This window comes from Sminthopsis crassicaudata, chromosome 2 (genome assembly GCF_048593235.1).
Source record: "Sminthopsis crassicaudata isolate SCR6 chromosome 2, ASM4859323v1, whole genome shotgun sequence".
Lineage (NCBI taxonomy): Eukaryota > Metazoa > Chordata > Mammalia > Dasyuromorphia > Dasyuridae > Sminthopsis > Sminthopsis crassicaudata.
Window position 1 is genome coordinate 325,682,623 of NC_133618.1, and position 16,419 is coordinate 325,699,041.

A 16,419-nucleotide genomic window follows, 5' to 3' on the forward strand; every position below is an offset into this window, starting at 1 on the left:
GAGGGATCTGGGAAAAGGGTTTGCCCAGCAGCAGGCAGACTGCTTTGCCTCTGATTTCCCTTGCTCGGTGTCCTTTTGGGAGTTCCAAAGGGTGAGCTACATTTAATTAGGAGATATAAATACCTAAGATCACTATTTGGTTATAGATGATTGTACTTTTCCCAACTGGATGTTATTTGCTGGTAAAGAACCATTACTAAAGAAAACATGCATGGAAGAGGTTCAAGGAGACAAGCAGGTAAGTGTTTTGCTTACCTGATGCTTGCTTGCCTGAAGCCTAGATAGACTTTCATTCAGTGCCAGGTTTCTTTTACAAATTTCAAAAAAGAAATCATATAGTATTATAATTCTTCCCTTTTTGATATGCCTGACTTCTGCATTGTGAAACTGTCTTCCTTCTCTATTATAGGCTGTTTTCACTCTTTTCCTATTGAAATTCTTTCCCTTCAAATCCCAGTTCATTTGTCAACATTTTCATGGTTTCCTTGATAATCTTAGTAAAGTATCTCTCTCCTTCTTAATCTCTTATGTTTCCTTTTGTGACGCCTTTTTGCTTTTCTGGTTATCCTTTATATTGAATTTATTTGTGTACATCCTCTCCTACTAAAATGCAATCTCCTTAAAGTTAAGGACTACATCATTTTTCTTTTTAGATCCTTTTTTCACCATTTTTGTATCTCTCTACAGCTTAGTGTGATGCTTTGCCCACGCAGCTTAGTAAATATTTGGATTGAGTGACTGTGAGGCTTTTCAAATTTGCAGGTTATTATATATGCTCCATTTTCTATCTTTAGACAGCCCTACCAATAAAGCTGAGACAAGACCAAAAAAAAAAAAAAAAAGCAGAAAAGAGGGTGGAGGTGGGAGTGAGGGAAGAAAAGGTAAACACTAATTTTGAGGGAGTATCAACATGGCAAACTATTATCTGAGAAGTTTCTCTTTATGCCTGGATTGATCTTGGGGCCAGGTACATGTATGCCATTTTGATTGTTTTTGTTGTTGTTGCTGTTGTTTGTTTTTTACTCACCCTTGTTAGGAGATTCTCTTTTGGAAGGAGACAGAGAAATTGCAAATGAAATTAAGGGCAGGCCTATTCAGTTGGTTGTGCTTATTAGAGCCACCTGGTGGTGATATAGATGCCAGACTAAAGAAGAGTAAATGATTTTTTGAGGTAGAAGGAAACTCAGCAAAACCCTAGACTTGTCCTTTCATTTTAATAATAATAACAGAAGAAGCAGAGAGGTAAGGGGTGATTTATTTAAAACAATACAGCTGGCAAAGCAAGGATTAGAACCCAGATTTTTTTTATTCCTAATTCCATTCTTTCCATTACATCACATTAACTACTACAGTATATAAAATATAGATTTGGATTTAACTGGGTTCTAGCTATTACCTTTATCCATATTTTCCATTATCCAAATTGCTTTACATGGCAGTGGAAGGAAGATGTAATGTCAATTTCGTGAGACACTGGATATTACTTTTTATTCTTTTAATTTCAGATGGATCTAACAGATTATTATGATTTGGGATAATGACTAGACTTTTGAATATTGAAAAATTATGACTTCCTCCAAGTGGATGTTTGTGGGTATACAACCAAGATATCATACACATGATTAACCAGGCCATCATGAATTCCTGGTATTTGGTATCAGGACAGGATTTTTGTTTTGGTGTCATATGTTTAAGTACTTACTCACATTGCTCTCTCTAATCTTTCAATATTTTTGTTATGATTTATAACAAAAACATTTTGGGGTGACTTTCCTATATCGTATTTTGGCTTAATATTGATTCACAACCTGTATTAAACATTTGTTTCAGGACCTAATAGTTACAATAACATAATATAAGCAAAATATTTTTTAAAAAAATAAGCAGAAGATTAGAACTGATATGGGTGAATTGGGCTACATGAGGAGTATTCATTGATTTTTCCTATAACATAAAATTTGTTGAGTATACTAATTATTATAATTATAAAACATATACCGAATGCCAACAATACACTAGATTTATAAGCAACTATATAACATGTCAATCTCTCTAAGAATGTTTTCTTACCTGTTAAACAGAGATAAATAGCATTATTGTGAACTAAGTGTTTTTCAAGACTTAAAATGATATACAAATGTTAATTATTATCATTACATACTCTTGAGTCTGTTAGTATTATTGGATATTTTGGTAAATCCATGATTTTATCAGTGCAGATAACCCCTTCACATTCAGGTCAAGCCTTTACACCTTCTTATTCTTATCCATCCTTTTCTATGTATTTCCATAAATCCATAAGAATTAGAGTTCCAGGGAGCCTTTATTCAAAAATCTTAAGAAATATTAATGGACTGTCCATTACTTCTAGTCAATATTTTATTTGATAACAGAAGAGATTTCACAATAAACATCCTAACAAACCTTATAAAATAGAATGTTAACAGATAGGAGAGTTATTTTCTTTAACTTCAATAATATGGCACTTTTTTGTAAATGATTAGATTTTTATTGCCTATACATCCTGACAATAATTTACATTGTAGGGGTGGCTAGGTGGCGCAGTGGATAGAGCACCAGCCTTGAAGTCAGAAGGACCTGAGTTCAAATCTGGCCTCAGACACTTAACACTTCCTGGCTGTGTGACCCTGGGCAAGTCACTTAACTCCAACTGCCTCAGGGGAAAAAAATAATAATTTACATTGTTGAAGTTATTGGGTATTATTCTTTTGGATGCTTTCTTCAATCTTTATCATTTCATAAAAGTCTTCTTCAGTTTTTCTGAATTCTATTTATTTGCCATTCCTTTAGGTACAATAGCAGCACTCTATTACAATAACATAATTTCATTTATTCATCCATTCCCCTATTATTAGGTACATTTTATTTATAGATTATTATTATCATAAGCAAATACTGCTATGAAACTTTTTTACAAGTATTTGTTATTAAAAATTCTTTGAGATAAAGACTTAGTAGTAGAATCTCTCATAATGTATGAAAAATTTAGTAGTTTTTCTTGAATAATTATTGTTTCCCAGAATATTTAAGCAAATTCATAGTGCTATCAATAGTGAATTAATGTGCTTGTCTGCCCCTAAGCCTTCCAAAAATGTTTTCTCCTTTTTTGCATATTTACCAACTCGAAATGAGTAAAGTGATACCTTATGTTATGTCCAATTGGTATTGGACATCCTTTTAGTCAGAGGCCTAAGAAAAATCTCATGTCCTGGATGTTTTTACAATCCACCTGCCAGGAAGCTTCATGAAATCCTGAACTTTATACCCTAAGCCCATCACATATAGAGGACTAATTCCATATCTTTAAAAGAAAATTAGCCTACTCTGCTTGCTTGAGAGAGACCTTTAAGAAAAACTAGTCCAGAGCCTATTTTACAAAGCCCTAGGAAATCTTGCACCTATTACACTTTGGGACTGTTTTGTTTTTGGATGATTATAGTATTTATCTCTATTTTGAAAGCTATCTGTTCATATCTTTTGTCTATTTGTTGGGAAAGTTTTTAATCAATATTTGTGTCAATTCCCTAAAGACTTTAGATGTGAGGTTTTTCTTTTAAATAAGTAATTCAATTTCTTCTCATTTTAGCTGCATTTATTTTGTTATGAATCTTTAATTTTATCCAATTGAGACTTCATATTCTTCCTTTCATATATTCTATTCAGTTTCTGGTTAATTCTTCTCTTAATCAAGGTTGTTTGGATTTGAACAGGTTATTTTCAATGTCACTGGTAAATAATTCTTGACAAAAACTCTCAATAACAAATAAGACAATAGTTTATATTGAAGAGCAAGGATTTGTAATAAATGAATTTATCATATTTCTATGAGGAACAGGATCCTCCTTAAGCAAAATTGTAATGATACAGTAGGGAAAATTATGGCTTTGTAGTCAGAAAATGAGTTCAGATCCCAGTTCTGCTACTTAGTGGGCCAAATCTTCTTTGTTTCTTTGATCTTAATTTCCCTTTTCGGTAAAATGACCATCTTTAAAGTCACTTTTAGCTCTAAATTCTATAATACTTAATAGGCAAAGTTTATCTTCACTGTCAGCTTTCTGGGTTCTTTTCTCTTTAGCATCTTGCCTCAACCTCCTTCTACTCAGTAGTTTTTGGCCCCCTCTCTTCATCCCCTCCCTGTAAAAGGAATGAGGTTTTTTTTTACTATATATTTTCTATGGGAAGTACTGTTTATGTTATTTTGGGATGACCAAACTTCTCAAATCAATAAAATCACCATAAAAGGAGAAAAGTCTATTCTACCTATGTCAGGACAACTCTGATTTAGATAAATATTACTTGTTCTGTTTTACAAATGGCTCACCTGAAGCTTGTAGATGACTAGTGATTTGCCCAAGATTATTTCATGAGTCACTCATGAACATATCTAAAAATAGAACCCACAAAATGAAAATATGACTCCCAGTCACATGTTCTTGCCATTGGACCATACTTCTGCTTCAAAATGTAAACAGTCTTTCTCTCTTACATCATCTGAAACAGAAAACTGATCTTCCTTCCTCTTTGTAAATATATAAAATTGGCACAAGGGAATTAATAGACCACACTAAATGTACACTATTATGGTTTTTTTCTGGACAGGACAGTGATAAAATGTGGAGTATTCAATGAAGGGCAGCCAGGATGGTCAAAGGCTGGGGAACTATGCCATTAGGAAGATCAACTGAAGAAAACTAGAGTGAAGGGAGTACATAACAACTGTTTTCAAATATTTGAAGAGCTGAGCTGTGGAAGGGGGATTCCACTCTTCTACTTGACTCTAGAGGGCAAGACTAGGATCAAAAGGAGATAATGTATAAAGATAGAATTCAGTAGGATTGAATTCTAAATACTTAGAACTATCCCAAAGTAGAAGTACTGTTTCAGGAAGTAATAGGTATCCTTCCCTGCAGCTCTTCAAGAAAAATCTTGGGGCAGATAGGTGGTCTATATACCAGCCCTGAAGTCAGGAGGTCCTGAGTTCAAATCTGATCTCAGACACAACACTTCCTGAGCAAGTCACTTAACCCCAATTGCCTCAGCAAAAAAGAAAAAGAAAAACCTGGATGAAAAATCCTTTGTTTGCATGGGAAAGGGTTATTTTTTCCTCATCCCTAGAATATCTCTAATGCTGATTCCTTCAACAGATAGTTATTTCCAACTTTCACTTCCAAGTCACCTTATACCTACTAGGTTCCTGTATTAAATAAAGAATTGGGAGGGGGGGGTGGCAGCTAGGTGGTGCAGTGGATAGAGCACCAGCCCTGAAGTCAGGAGGATCTGAGTTCAAATTGACCTCAGACACTTAACACTTCCTAGCTTTGTGACCCTGGGCAAGTCACTTAGCTCCAATTGCCTCAGCGAAAAAACAAAACAAAAACAAAAACAAAAAACAAAGAATTGGGATTTTTAATGAAAGGAAATTCTCACATTATGTTCAGTTTTTATTAGGACACTAGATTATTCTTTGTTATTTATCTATGTGTGTGTGTTGTTTTCCCTCATTAGAATGTAAATTTCTTTAGATCAGAAATTATTTTTATCTTTGTAACAACCCCAGTATCAAGCATATTAAGTGCTTAATAAAATTTTTTGAATTAAATTGACAGTATTTTTGGTGGCAAGGAGGAAGCTGACTTCACATTTAAATAATTTCACTGTTGGAAGAGTCAAACTATCCTCATCCAGTAGAGGATCAATAGTTTTGAGAACAAAAAGAACAGAGTAATAATAATGATAGTAACTAACATTTCTTTAAGATACTTTTCTCATGACAATTTTGTGAGATACCAGCATAATTATCATTATTCTTCTTTGAAAGATGAAAAAATAGCAGCCCAAAGAATTGTGATTTGGTCAAAATTACTTCCTAGCTAAGAAATAGAATTTGAGGTAAAACCTGAAAATCAGGGATATCCTGACTTTGATAATTTTGAAGTGACTCTGTCAGGCCTGTAAACAGTTACTGGATGTATTCTGTACATTTTTTTTAAAGTTGCATTATTAGTAGTAGCATGCGTTATTATTTTAGATAAAGTATATCTAGACCTGCCCCTAGATACAGGTCACCAACTTATTTGTAACTTCCAGACAAGCTGGAGCACTGGAAATTTAAGTGGTTTGTCCTATGTCACATAGCTAATGAAAAGCAGAACTCAAACTTTGGTTTTCCTGGCTTTAAGACCAACTCTCTGCCTATTATGCCCAGATACATTCTTAACTTACATACTTAGGTACTTAAGTAATATTTTCCTCTTTCACTTGTACTTAAGAACATATACTATATAGGGAATGACTTCTCTTCCCATATACTACTTTGCCTCCCTTTTTTGTCACAAATGGAACATGGATTGATAAGGGGTTTTTTTTTGTTTGTTTTTTACTTCTATATTAGTAAACTAGCATTATCATCAATGGTAGACCTTGAAAATACAATCTATAAGTTATTCTTTGGGCTATATTTTGGGAAACCAAGTACAATACATTGCCAGTAGTTCATAAAACATGGTCATCTGGGGAAGCAAAAAGAAAGGCAGCAAAAAAAAAAAAAAAAAGCATGTTACTGTAAGGCATGATTTAAATTCATTCTTTTTTTAGGGGAATTTATTTTCTTAAGAAATATCACAATGTTTTATTTATATCAGAAAGAAGCATAACCTTTGGATAAGAACATCTATTTAAATAAGGAAATATAAATAAAACAGGGTTGGTAATTAAATCAACAAAAAACATGTGTCTACTATGTGCAAGGCACTGTGCTAAGGGCAGCATATTCTTTTCAATATTTGTTTCTCACTACCTCTAAATTGAATTTCTATTCAATAATACTCAATCCTAGTCCTTTATACTGCTTGAAAATTTATTCATATGTTATTTTCAGGAGAAAAAAATAAATTATCTTTCTTATAGGTTGTTTCCTCCTCCTTCCCCAGAATTCTTATCATACTAGATTTCTGAAGAATTAAGTAGAAATATGGAAATAGCAAAATTAAATTTCACAGTGTTATTGTACCTGTACCCCCAAGTTATCCACTTTAGATTCAAGGTATTCTTTTGGATTTGTTTCTATTTAAAACCTTAGCTTATGATCCTCCAGCAACATACTTATAGTTTAAATAGTCTATATAAAACTATATATACATATCTAAATGTATATATCTAGTTTAAATAGTTTATAGTCAGTTCAAAGAAAAGGTAAAGCCATTTTAGAACATCATTTCACTCCCTTACCTCCCCCTTTCATATCCCTACAGCATGCAAATCATACATGAGGAGTAGGTAATTCAGACACTGAATTCAGATACTCAGACACTGTTTTTTGGGGATATTATTGGCCTTCTTCCACTTGGTGTGAAATCTCTATTGGGAATGTATTTTTAAATTTATTTAATTTTATTCACCCTTTCATATTCTCTCCCTTTATATTCCCCCATTGAAAAGGCAAGAAATATGGTACTCATTTGATCTATACATATTCATACAAAACATATTTCTGCATAAGCCATATTCTGGGGGGAGGAAGGGAAAAATATTTCAATCTGCCCTGTAAGTTATCATTTTATCTCATGTGACTTTTTAAATTTTTATTTTGCTTTGTCTGAGACTGATTGCTACTTCTGCCTTTTTTTTTTTTTTTTTACTTTAGCTGAAGCTACATTCATCTCCAGTACCTTATTTTAATTCTGTGTGCATTTTTCTGTTTCAATTTGTCTTCTATAGACACAACAATATTTTTGGAGTCTGCTCTTCTTTCTCATTATATGCATGAATTCATCCCATTTACAATTGTGATTGCAAATTGTGTATTTCCCTTTATTTTATTCTCTTCTATTTATCCTTATCTCTTTTAAAATACTGTTTCAAAAGTCCATTGCTTCTGACTACTTCCTCCCTTAATCTACTTTTTCCCTTTCTCTTAGCCATTTCCCATTCTTCCCTCTTGGTTAAAATGAATTTCTATTGCGTGTGTGTGTGTGTGTGTGTGTGTGTGTGTGTACGTACACTACCTTTTTGAACAAGTTTATATATTGCCTAATCCCCAACCCCCCACTTTCCCCTTCATTATAAAAACTGTTCCTTCTGTACCTCTTTAATGTGAAATACTTTTCTTCATACTACCTCCCCCTTCCTCCTTTTCCCCCTATGCCGCCCTGTTTCTCACCTCCATTTTAAAAATATCATCCTAACATAACCAATTCACACCTTTTAGTCTCCTAACTATCATAATAATGGCAAAAGTTCTTAATAATTATATGTATCATGTTCCTATGTAGGAAAAAAGTTTAACTTTATTATTATTTCCCTTTCATATCTAACTTTTTATTTTTCTTGAGTCTTATTTTTGAACACCAATTTTTTTCAGCTTTAGTCTTTTCAACAAGAATACTTGAAAGTCTTCTATTTTGCCAAATATTTATTATTTTTTCCATTGTAGAATTATACTTAGTTTTTCTGGGTAGATTATTCTTGATTGCTGTAATGTTAGCTCCTTTGCCTCCTAGAAAATCATATTCCAAGCCTACCACTCTGTTATAGTAGTAGTTATTAAATCTTATGTGAGCCTATGGCTCCACATTATTTGAATTATTTCTTTCTGGCTACTTTCTCTTTGACCTAGGACCTTTGGGATATGATTATAATATTTCTAGAAGTTTTCATTTTGGGATCTCTTTCAGGAGGTGATTAGGTTCTTTCAGTTTCTACTTTGCCCTCTGGTTCTAAGTTATCAAGGAAATTTTTCCTTTACACTTTTTTTATTTTTGTTTTGAAATATGATAGCTAGCTTCCTTTTTTTGCTCATGATTTTCAGGAAGTCCAATAATTTTTAAATGATCTCTCAATCTATTTTGAAGGTCAGATGGTTTTTCCATGAGATATTTCACATGTCCTATTTTTTATTTCTATTTTTCAATGTTTTGTTTTTGTTTCATTTTTTTCTTGATATTTAATGGAATCCTTAATTTTTACTCGACCAATTTTAAGAAATTATTTTCTTCCCTTAGATTTTCTACTTTCCCCATTTCTCTGTTTTTGATTTTTAAGTATTTATTTTCTTCAGTTTTTTATGCCTTTTCAAACCTAGATTATTAATTATCTTTTCTTAAGTTTCTTTTTTCTCAATAGTATTTTATTTTTCCAAATATAAAGATAGTTTTCAATATTTATTTTCATAAGATTTTGTGTTCTAGAATTTTTTTCCTTCTCCTCTCCCCAAGTCAGCAAGCAATCTGATATTATACATGCTCATGTTATACAACAAAAATCAGAGCAAAAGGGAAAAAATATGAGAAATAAAAACCAACAACAGAAAAGGTAAAAATATTGATTTTGTTCCACATTCAGTCTTCATAATTTTCTCTCTGGATGCAAATAGCATTTTCCACCCCAAGTCAATTGGATCACTTTATTGCTGAGAGGAGTTAAGGCTATCACAGCTGATCATCAAATCATCTTGTTGTTACTGTGTACAATGTTCTCTTGGTTCTGCTCACTTCACTTATCATCAGTTCATATAAGTCTTTTCAGCCTGAAATCTTCCTTTCTTCTAGAACAACAATATTCCATTACTTTCATATACCATGACTTTTTCAAACATTCCCCAATTGATTTGCATCCATTCAATTTCCAATTCCTTGCTACCACAAAAAGAGCTTCAAACTTTTTTGCACATGTAGGTACTTCTCCTTTTATGATGTCTTTGGAATACAGACCAAGAAGTAACACTGCTGGATCAAAGGGTATGCACTTTTATAGTCCTTTGACATAGTTCCAAATTGCTCTCCAGAATGGCTGAATCATTTCACAATTCCACCAATAATGCATCAGTGTCCTATTTTTCCTACATCTCCTAGAGAGATACAAAACAAACTTAAAGTGCTAGCCAGCAGGAGGAATTAAGCAAAATAGGATTTCAGGGCCCTTATCAGGCTTTTGTGATTAAGGATTACTCAAATAGGGCAAAAGTTAACCATCAGCAGAGGAGCTAGGTAAAATAGGATACAATTAATTTTATTCTGCTTTGGGGCTAGCAGTCAGCTAAGTAAGGCAAAGGATAAGCCTAGCCTGGAATGTTCTCATGAATATTAACTTCTCCACTGGGAGGAGTAAGGCTCAATTTAAAGGTCTGGCAGTGTGATGGAGGAGGAACATATCAAGGAGAAATATGAACAAGGCAGACTGGAAGTTGTACATTCTGTAGTACCTAACCAATGGGGGGTGGGGGGGGAAAGAAGGATTTGGCAGCTGGAACAGGTATGGAAGAACTTGCTTACACTTCTGTAAGATGTGCCCAATCTATAGAACACCCACTGTTGCAGTGGCTCAATAAAACGAACTTTTAACTTCACCACTCCCAAGTCCAATAGAGTTACTTCTCATACCCTCCAACATTTACATTCACATCTCCAACATCTTTTCCTATCATCTTAGCCAGTCTAATAGGTATGAAGTGGTACTTCAGAGTTGTCTTAATTTTTATTTCTCTAATCAATAATGATTTAAAACAGTTTTCTTTTTTTCTGCTGAAGCAATTGAGATTAAATGACTTGCCCAAGGTTATACAGTTAGGAGTATTAGAATGTCTGAAAAATGTCTGAGATCAAATTTGAACTCAGGTCCTCCTGACTTCAAGTTTGGTGCTCCGTTCATTGCACCACTTAGCTGCTTAGTATTTTTTCATATGACTAGAAATTACTTTAGTTTCTTCAGCTGAAAATTAATTGTTCATATTTTTTGACCTTTTATCAATTGGGGAATGGCTTGTATTCTTATAAATTTTACTCAGTTCTCTATATATTTTTAAAATGAAATATTTATCAGAAACACTGGTTGTAAAATTTTTTCCCCAGCTTTCTGCTTCCCTTCTAATCTTGATTGCATTGGTTTTGTTTGTGCAAAATCTTTTTAATATATTAAAAATTATCCATTTTGCATTTCATAATGTTCTTTAGTTCTTCTTTGGACATAAATTCCTATCTTCTCCATAGATCTGGTAGGTATTCCTTGCTCTCCTAATTTGCTTATAGTATCATTTTTATGTCTAAAACATTTCATAAGTTTTTATATTTCTCTTGTTTCCCCAATTTTTCCTTTACTACTTGTTTTAAAATAATTTTTCACTCTTTTAAAATCACTTCCAGGAATTCTTGTTGAGTTTGTGTCCACTGTGCATTTTTTTTGGTAGTTTTTATTTACCAGATATATGCATGGGTAATTTTACAGCATCGACAATTGCCAAACCTTTTGTTCTAATTTTTCCCCTCCTTCCACCTCCCCCCCCCAGATGGCAGGTTGACCAATACATGTTAAATATGTTAAAGTATAAATTAGATACAATATATGTATATATGTCCAAACATTGTTTTGCTGTACAAAAAGAATTGGACTTTGAAATAGTGTACAATTAGCCTGTGAAGGAAATAAAAAATGCAGGCGGACAAAATTAGAGGGATTGGAAATTCTATGTAGTAGTTCATAGTCGTTTCCCAGAGTTCTTTCGTTGGGTGAAGCTGGTTCAGTTCATTACTGCTCTATTGGAATTGATTTGGTTCATCTCATTGTTGACGATGGCCACATCCATCAGAATTGATCATCATTAAGTATTGTTGTTGAAGTTTATAATGATCTCTTGATCCTGCGCATTTCACTCAGCATCAGTTCATGTAAGTCTCTCCAGGCCTTTCTGAAATCATCCTGTTGTTCATTTCTTACAGAACAATAATATTCCATAATCTTCATATACCACAATTTATTCAGCCATTCTCCAATTGATGGGTATCCACTTAGTTTCCAGTTTCTGGCCACTACAAAGAGGGCTGCCACAAACATTCTTGCCACTGTGCATTTTTCTTTAAGATTTTGCTTGTAATTTTCCCAAATCATTTTCTTTTGACTTTTTGTCTTAAATTTTCCTTTCATCACAATAGCTTTTATGGTCAGATTATTTTTTCATTATTTGCCCCTTTTTTAATTAAATCTTTTTATTTTCAAAACATATACTTAGATAATTTTTCCCCCCTGAGGCCATTGGGGTTAAGTGACTTGCCTAGGGTCATTAGGAAATGTTAAGTGTCTGAGATTAAATTTGAACTCAGGTCCTCCTGACTTCAGGGCTGATGCTCTAACCACTGTGCCACCTAGTTGCCCCACATAAATAATTTTTCAACAATTACCCTTGCAAAACTTTGTGTTCCAATGTTTTTCTCCCTCCCTTCCCTCCCACTCCTTCCCCATATGGTAAGTAATCCAATATATGTTAAACATGTTCAGTTATTCTATACATATTTCCACAATTATCATGCTACACAAGAAAAATCAGATCAGAAAGGATAAAAAATTAGAAAGAAAACAAAATGCAAACAATAATAACAAAAAAATGAAAATACTATTTTGTGATTCACACTTAGTCCCCACAGTTTTCTCTCTGATGCACATTAGCCCGTTTCTTGACATTGGATTTTTTGTTAAAGTTAGAATCTCACTTCTGGGATGAGAGGTGATTGACCTGAGCTTTAGGTTTTACATTCAGCTATCTCCACAACTAGATCTGGAGGCTTATAAGTTTTCAATGTTTTTAAAGTGGTATGATCTAGGGTTTGGTCTGGTCTTTGCCTTCCTAGGCTGTTTTCTCATCCTTACCTAGGTAGGGCTCCTGCTCCCTTGTGACCATAATCATTCCTCTCCACTTTGGAACTATAACCTGGAAGTTACTAAATAGAGCCCGATCTTAACCTCCAGTGCTAGTTCAGGGGTCCATCTATATAATCTTTTTTTAAACCAGGTGTTCAGTCTCCTTCTGGACATTACATATTAAGCACTGAGGCTGCCACTTCTAAGAATTAAAACATTGCTTCTGTAATGCCACGGTCCAGGGGTTCTCAACCTACAGCCTGAGAGCCTGATGAGGCTGGCTGAGGACATTTATAAGGCCCATAGGATTATGGCAAATGGGCTGAGGGGCAGAGACAAAGTGTGAGCTTTTGTTTTTACTATAGTCCAGCCCTCCAACAATCTGAGGAATTGGCCCCCTAATTTAAAAAGTTTGAGGACCATTGGCTCTAAGCCATTCCTATTCCAGTGACTGCAGGCTTCTTTTTCTCCTCCCAAGCTTCCCTAGGTTGGAAAAATGACTATGATTTTTTTTTTTTTCGTTTCTCCCACTCAGAACTCAATTTAATGTATGTTTAAAGTCGTTTAGAAGGATAGATTGGGGGAACTCAGCAAAATTATTCACTTCATTCTAGCATCTTGGCTTTACCTCTCCATTAAGAATACTGCTAACAATCTTATGAGGATTCTAGATCTTGTCATTTCTCTTGGACAGTACTATGTACTATCATGTTCTGGGCTTCAAATCTTCAAGACCACCTGCCTATACTTTCATCACTAGTCTGTTAGGGTAAGATGAGGAGGAAATCTTCTTAGTCATAGACTTAGTCACCCATCTCAGATAACAAAAGCCCAGTGGATTTCAGTCAGGCTAAGTCTCTTTTTTGGAAGAGACCTTTGAAGTTCTATAGTCTAAATGATATGTTTCTCCTTTATCCTTCTCATTTACATCCTTGTTTCCCTAGATTTTCCTAATGAGTAATGTGAATAATTATTATGTCTTTTATGGACATATTTTAAATTTTCATATGATTTTCAGATAAATCATCAGTCTTGGCCTGGAGGCCTTTTAGCTATTTCTGAGGTTTTAAAAAATGTTTTATATGTGTTTTAAGATCATATGAGAGAGGCAAGATTATGTCACTAAAATAGCTGCAGGTAGCATAGGAAAATGTGTTTCTTATGAAAAATATGTGGTTATGAGTGTATCCTATGAATTTTTGTCATAGAATCACAGAATCTTAGTGACCATATATCAACTTGTACCTGTATAAGAATCTCTTCTATGCCAGCCCGTCATTCAACTTTTGCTTGTAGGCCTCCATTAATAGGAAATTCATTGAGACAACCTGAGATAGTCTATTCCAATTTTGGGACAGCTTTAATTGTTAGAAAGATTTTTCCTTAAGTAAAGACTAAATGTGTTTGTTTTTTGTTTTTTGTTTTTTTTCAATTGCTACTCATTGTCCTCCTTCTGCCTCCTGGGGACAAACAGAACAAGCCTATTTCATAAGAAGAAATTGTCATATTCTTACTTCTCTCAACTTAAAAATGCCTTTATAACCAATCCAACAGAAAACAATAAAAAAAAAAATTGTACTAGAACAAATGACTTGGATTTCAAATAAGGCAATAAACACTTAAGAAAAAAGGTCTTTAGCAAAAGTTTATTTAAATGAAGTCTACCTAAAGATGGAAGGAAGTACTAACTAGCAGTATCATTCAAACAAAACTAATTCACACTTTGACCTTATCTCTTTCTCCTCTGAAAATGGTTGATTATTATGTTGATCAGAGTTGTCCTTCTTCCTCCTTTTTTAAATAGTATTTTATTTTTCCCCTAGTTACATGTCAAGAAAATGTTAGTGTTCATATTTATGATTCTGAATTCCAAATTCTTCTTGCTCCCTTCCTCCCCTTCCCTCTTCTGAAGTTTGGTGTAGATTATACATGTGCTATCATGTAAAACATATTTCTATGTTTGTCATAGTTATGAAAGAAGAAATAGATTAAAAGGGGGAAAAACACAAGAAATAATAAAAGTGAAAAAAAGTGCTTTGATCTGTATTCAGATCCAGTGAGTCCACCAGAGTTTCTCTGGATATGGATAGCATTTTCCTTCTTGAGTACTTGTCTTGGATCACTGTGTTACTGAAAAGAGCTAAGTCATTAATTGCTGATGATCACACAACTTTACTGATACTGTGTATAATGTTTTCTTGCTTCTACACATTTCATTTTACATCAGTTCATAAACATTTCTTATACTATCTATAGTGTTCCATTACATTCATTTACTTATCTTATTTAGCAGTTCCTAAATTAATGAGGATCCCCTCAATTTCTAATATTTTACCATTATGAAAAGGACTGATGTGCATATATATATATATATACACATATATATATGTATATACATATATATATATACACACATATATGTACATGTAGGTACTTTTCCCTTTTTTATGTTGATCAGATTTTTTAATGCTATTTTTTTATTCAAGTTTTTTATTCACAAAGCATATGCATGGATCATTTTTCCAACATTGACCCCTGCATAAGCCCCTGCTGCAAATTTTCCCTTTCTTCCCTCCATCCCCTCCCCCACCTGGCAGGCAGTCTAATACATGACAAATATCTCAAAATACATGCCAGATGCAATATGTGTATACATATTCATACAGCCATCCTGTTGCTCAAGAAAAATAAGCTCAAGAAGGAAGAAAAAGAAAAACTAAGAAAAAAGAAACAAAATGCAAGCAAATAATAACAGAGAGAGTGAGAATGCTATGGTGTGTTCCACCCTCTGTTCCCATAGTTCTCTCTCTGGTGTAGATTGTTCTCTTCATCACTGCACAAGTGGAACTGGTCCAAATCATCTCAATATTGAATAGAGCCACGTTTGTCAGAATTGTTGATCAGAGTTCTTAAGCCTTACAAAATTGTCTTACAATGTTGTTGCTATAGTATAAATTGTTCTCTTGGTTATTTTATTCTGTATCAATTCATATGTCTTTTCAAGATTCTCTAAAGCCACCTAGTTCATCTTTTCTTATAGTACAATAATATCTTATTCCATCCATCATATACCACAATTTGTGTAGCCATTCTCCTGAATTTTTAGTTCTTTGCTACCATATATCTACCTATCTAGAAATTAAGTTGAATCGATGTCATTTTCTGTGTACATATATTTTTCCCAATAGAATATAAGCTCCTTGAAGAAAGCAATTGGCTCCCCCCCCCCAGTTTTGCATAACCTACACCTAGTACATCTTCTATATGTAGATGTTTAATAAATGATTGTTTTCCAAAAAATGGCAAATAAAAGGCTAAATTCTGAAACTAAAGACTATTAAAGTAAAATTTCAAAGTCTTTATACCTTTTGTCAAACATACACACACATTTTTCTAAATTATGTAGAATAACTTTATTCTAGTGCTATAAAAATATTAAATTTTGTCAACAAATCCCTTTTTGAAGTACTACAGAATTAATTGAAAATGAAATTTAGCCTTGTATATTTCTGCTAAAACAGGTATCCTAACCTGGGGTCCATGAACTTTAAAAAAAAAAAAACCAAAACATTTTGATAAATTATTTCAAAATAATTAGTTCTCTTTGTAATTAACATATTTAATTTTGATTTAAAAGCATTTTGAGGAATCCATAAACTTTACTGGACAATAACCACAAAAAAGTCAAGAACCTATTTTAAACTTAATTTCTTAAAAAAAAAAAAAATCTAGAGACTTAAAAGAACTTTTGCAGAAAAAAAAAAAAGGAATATT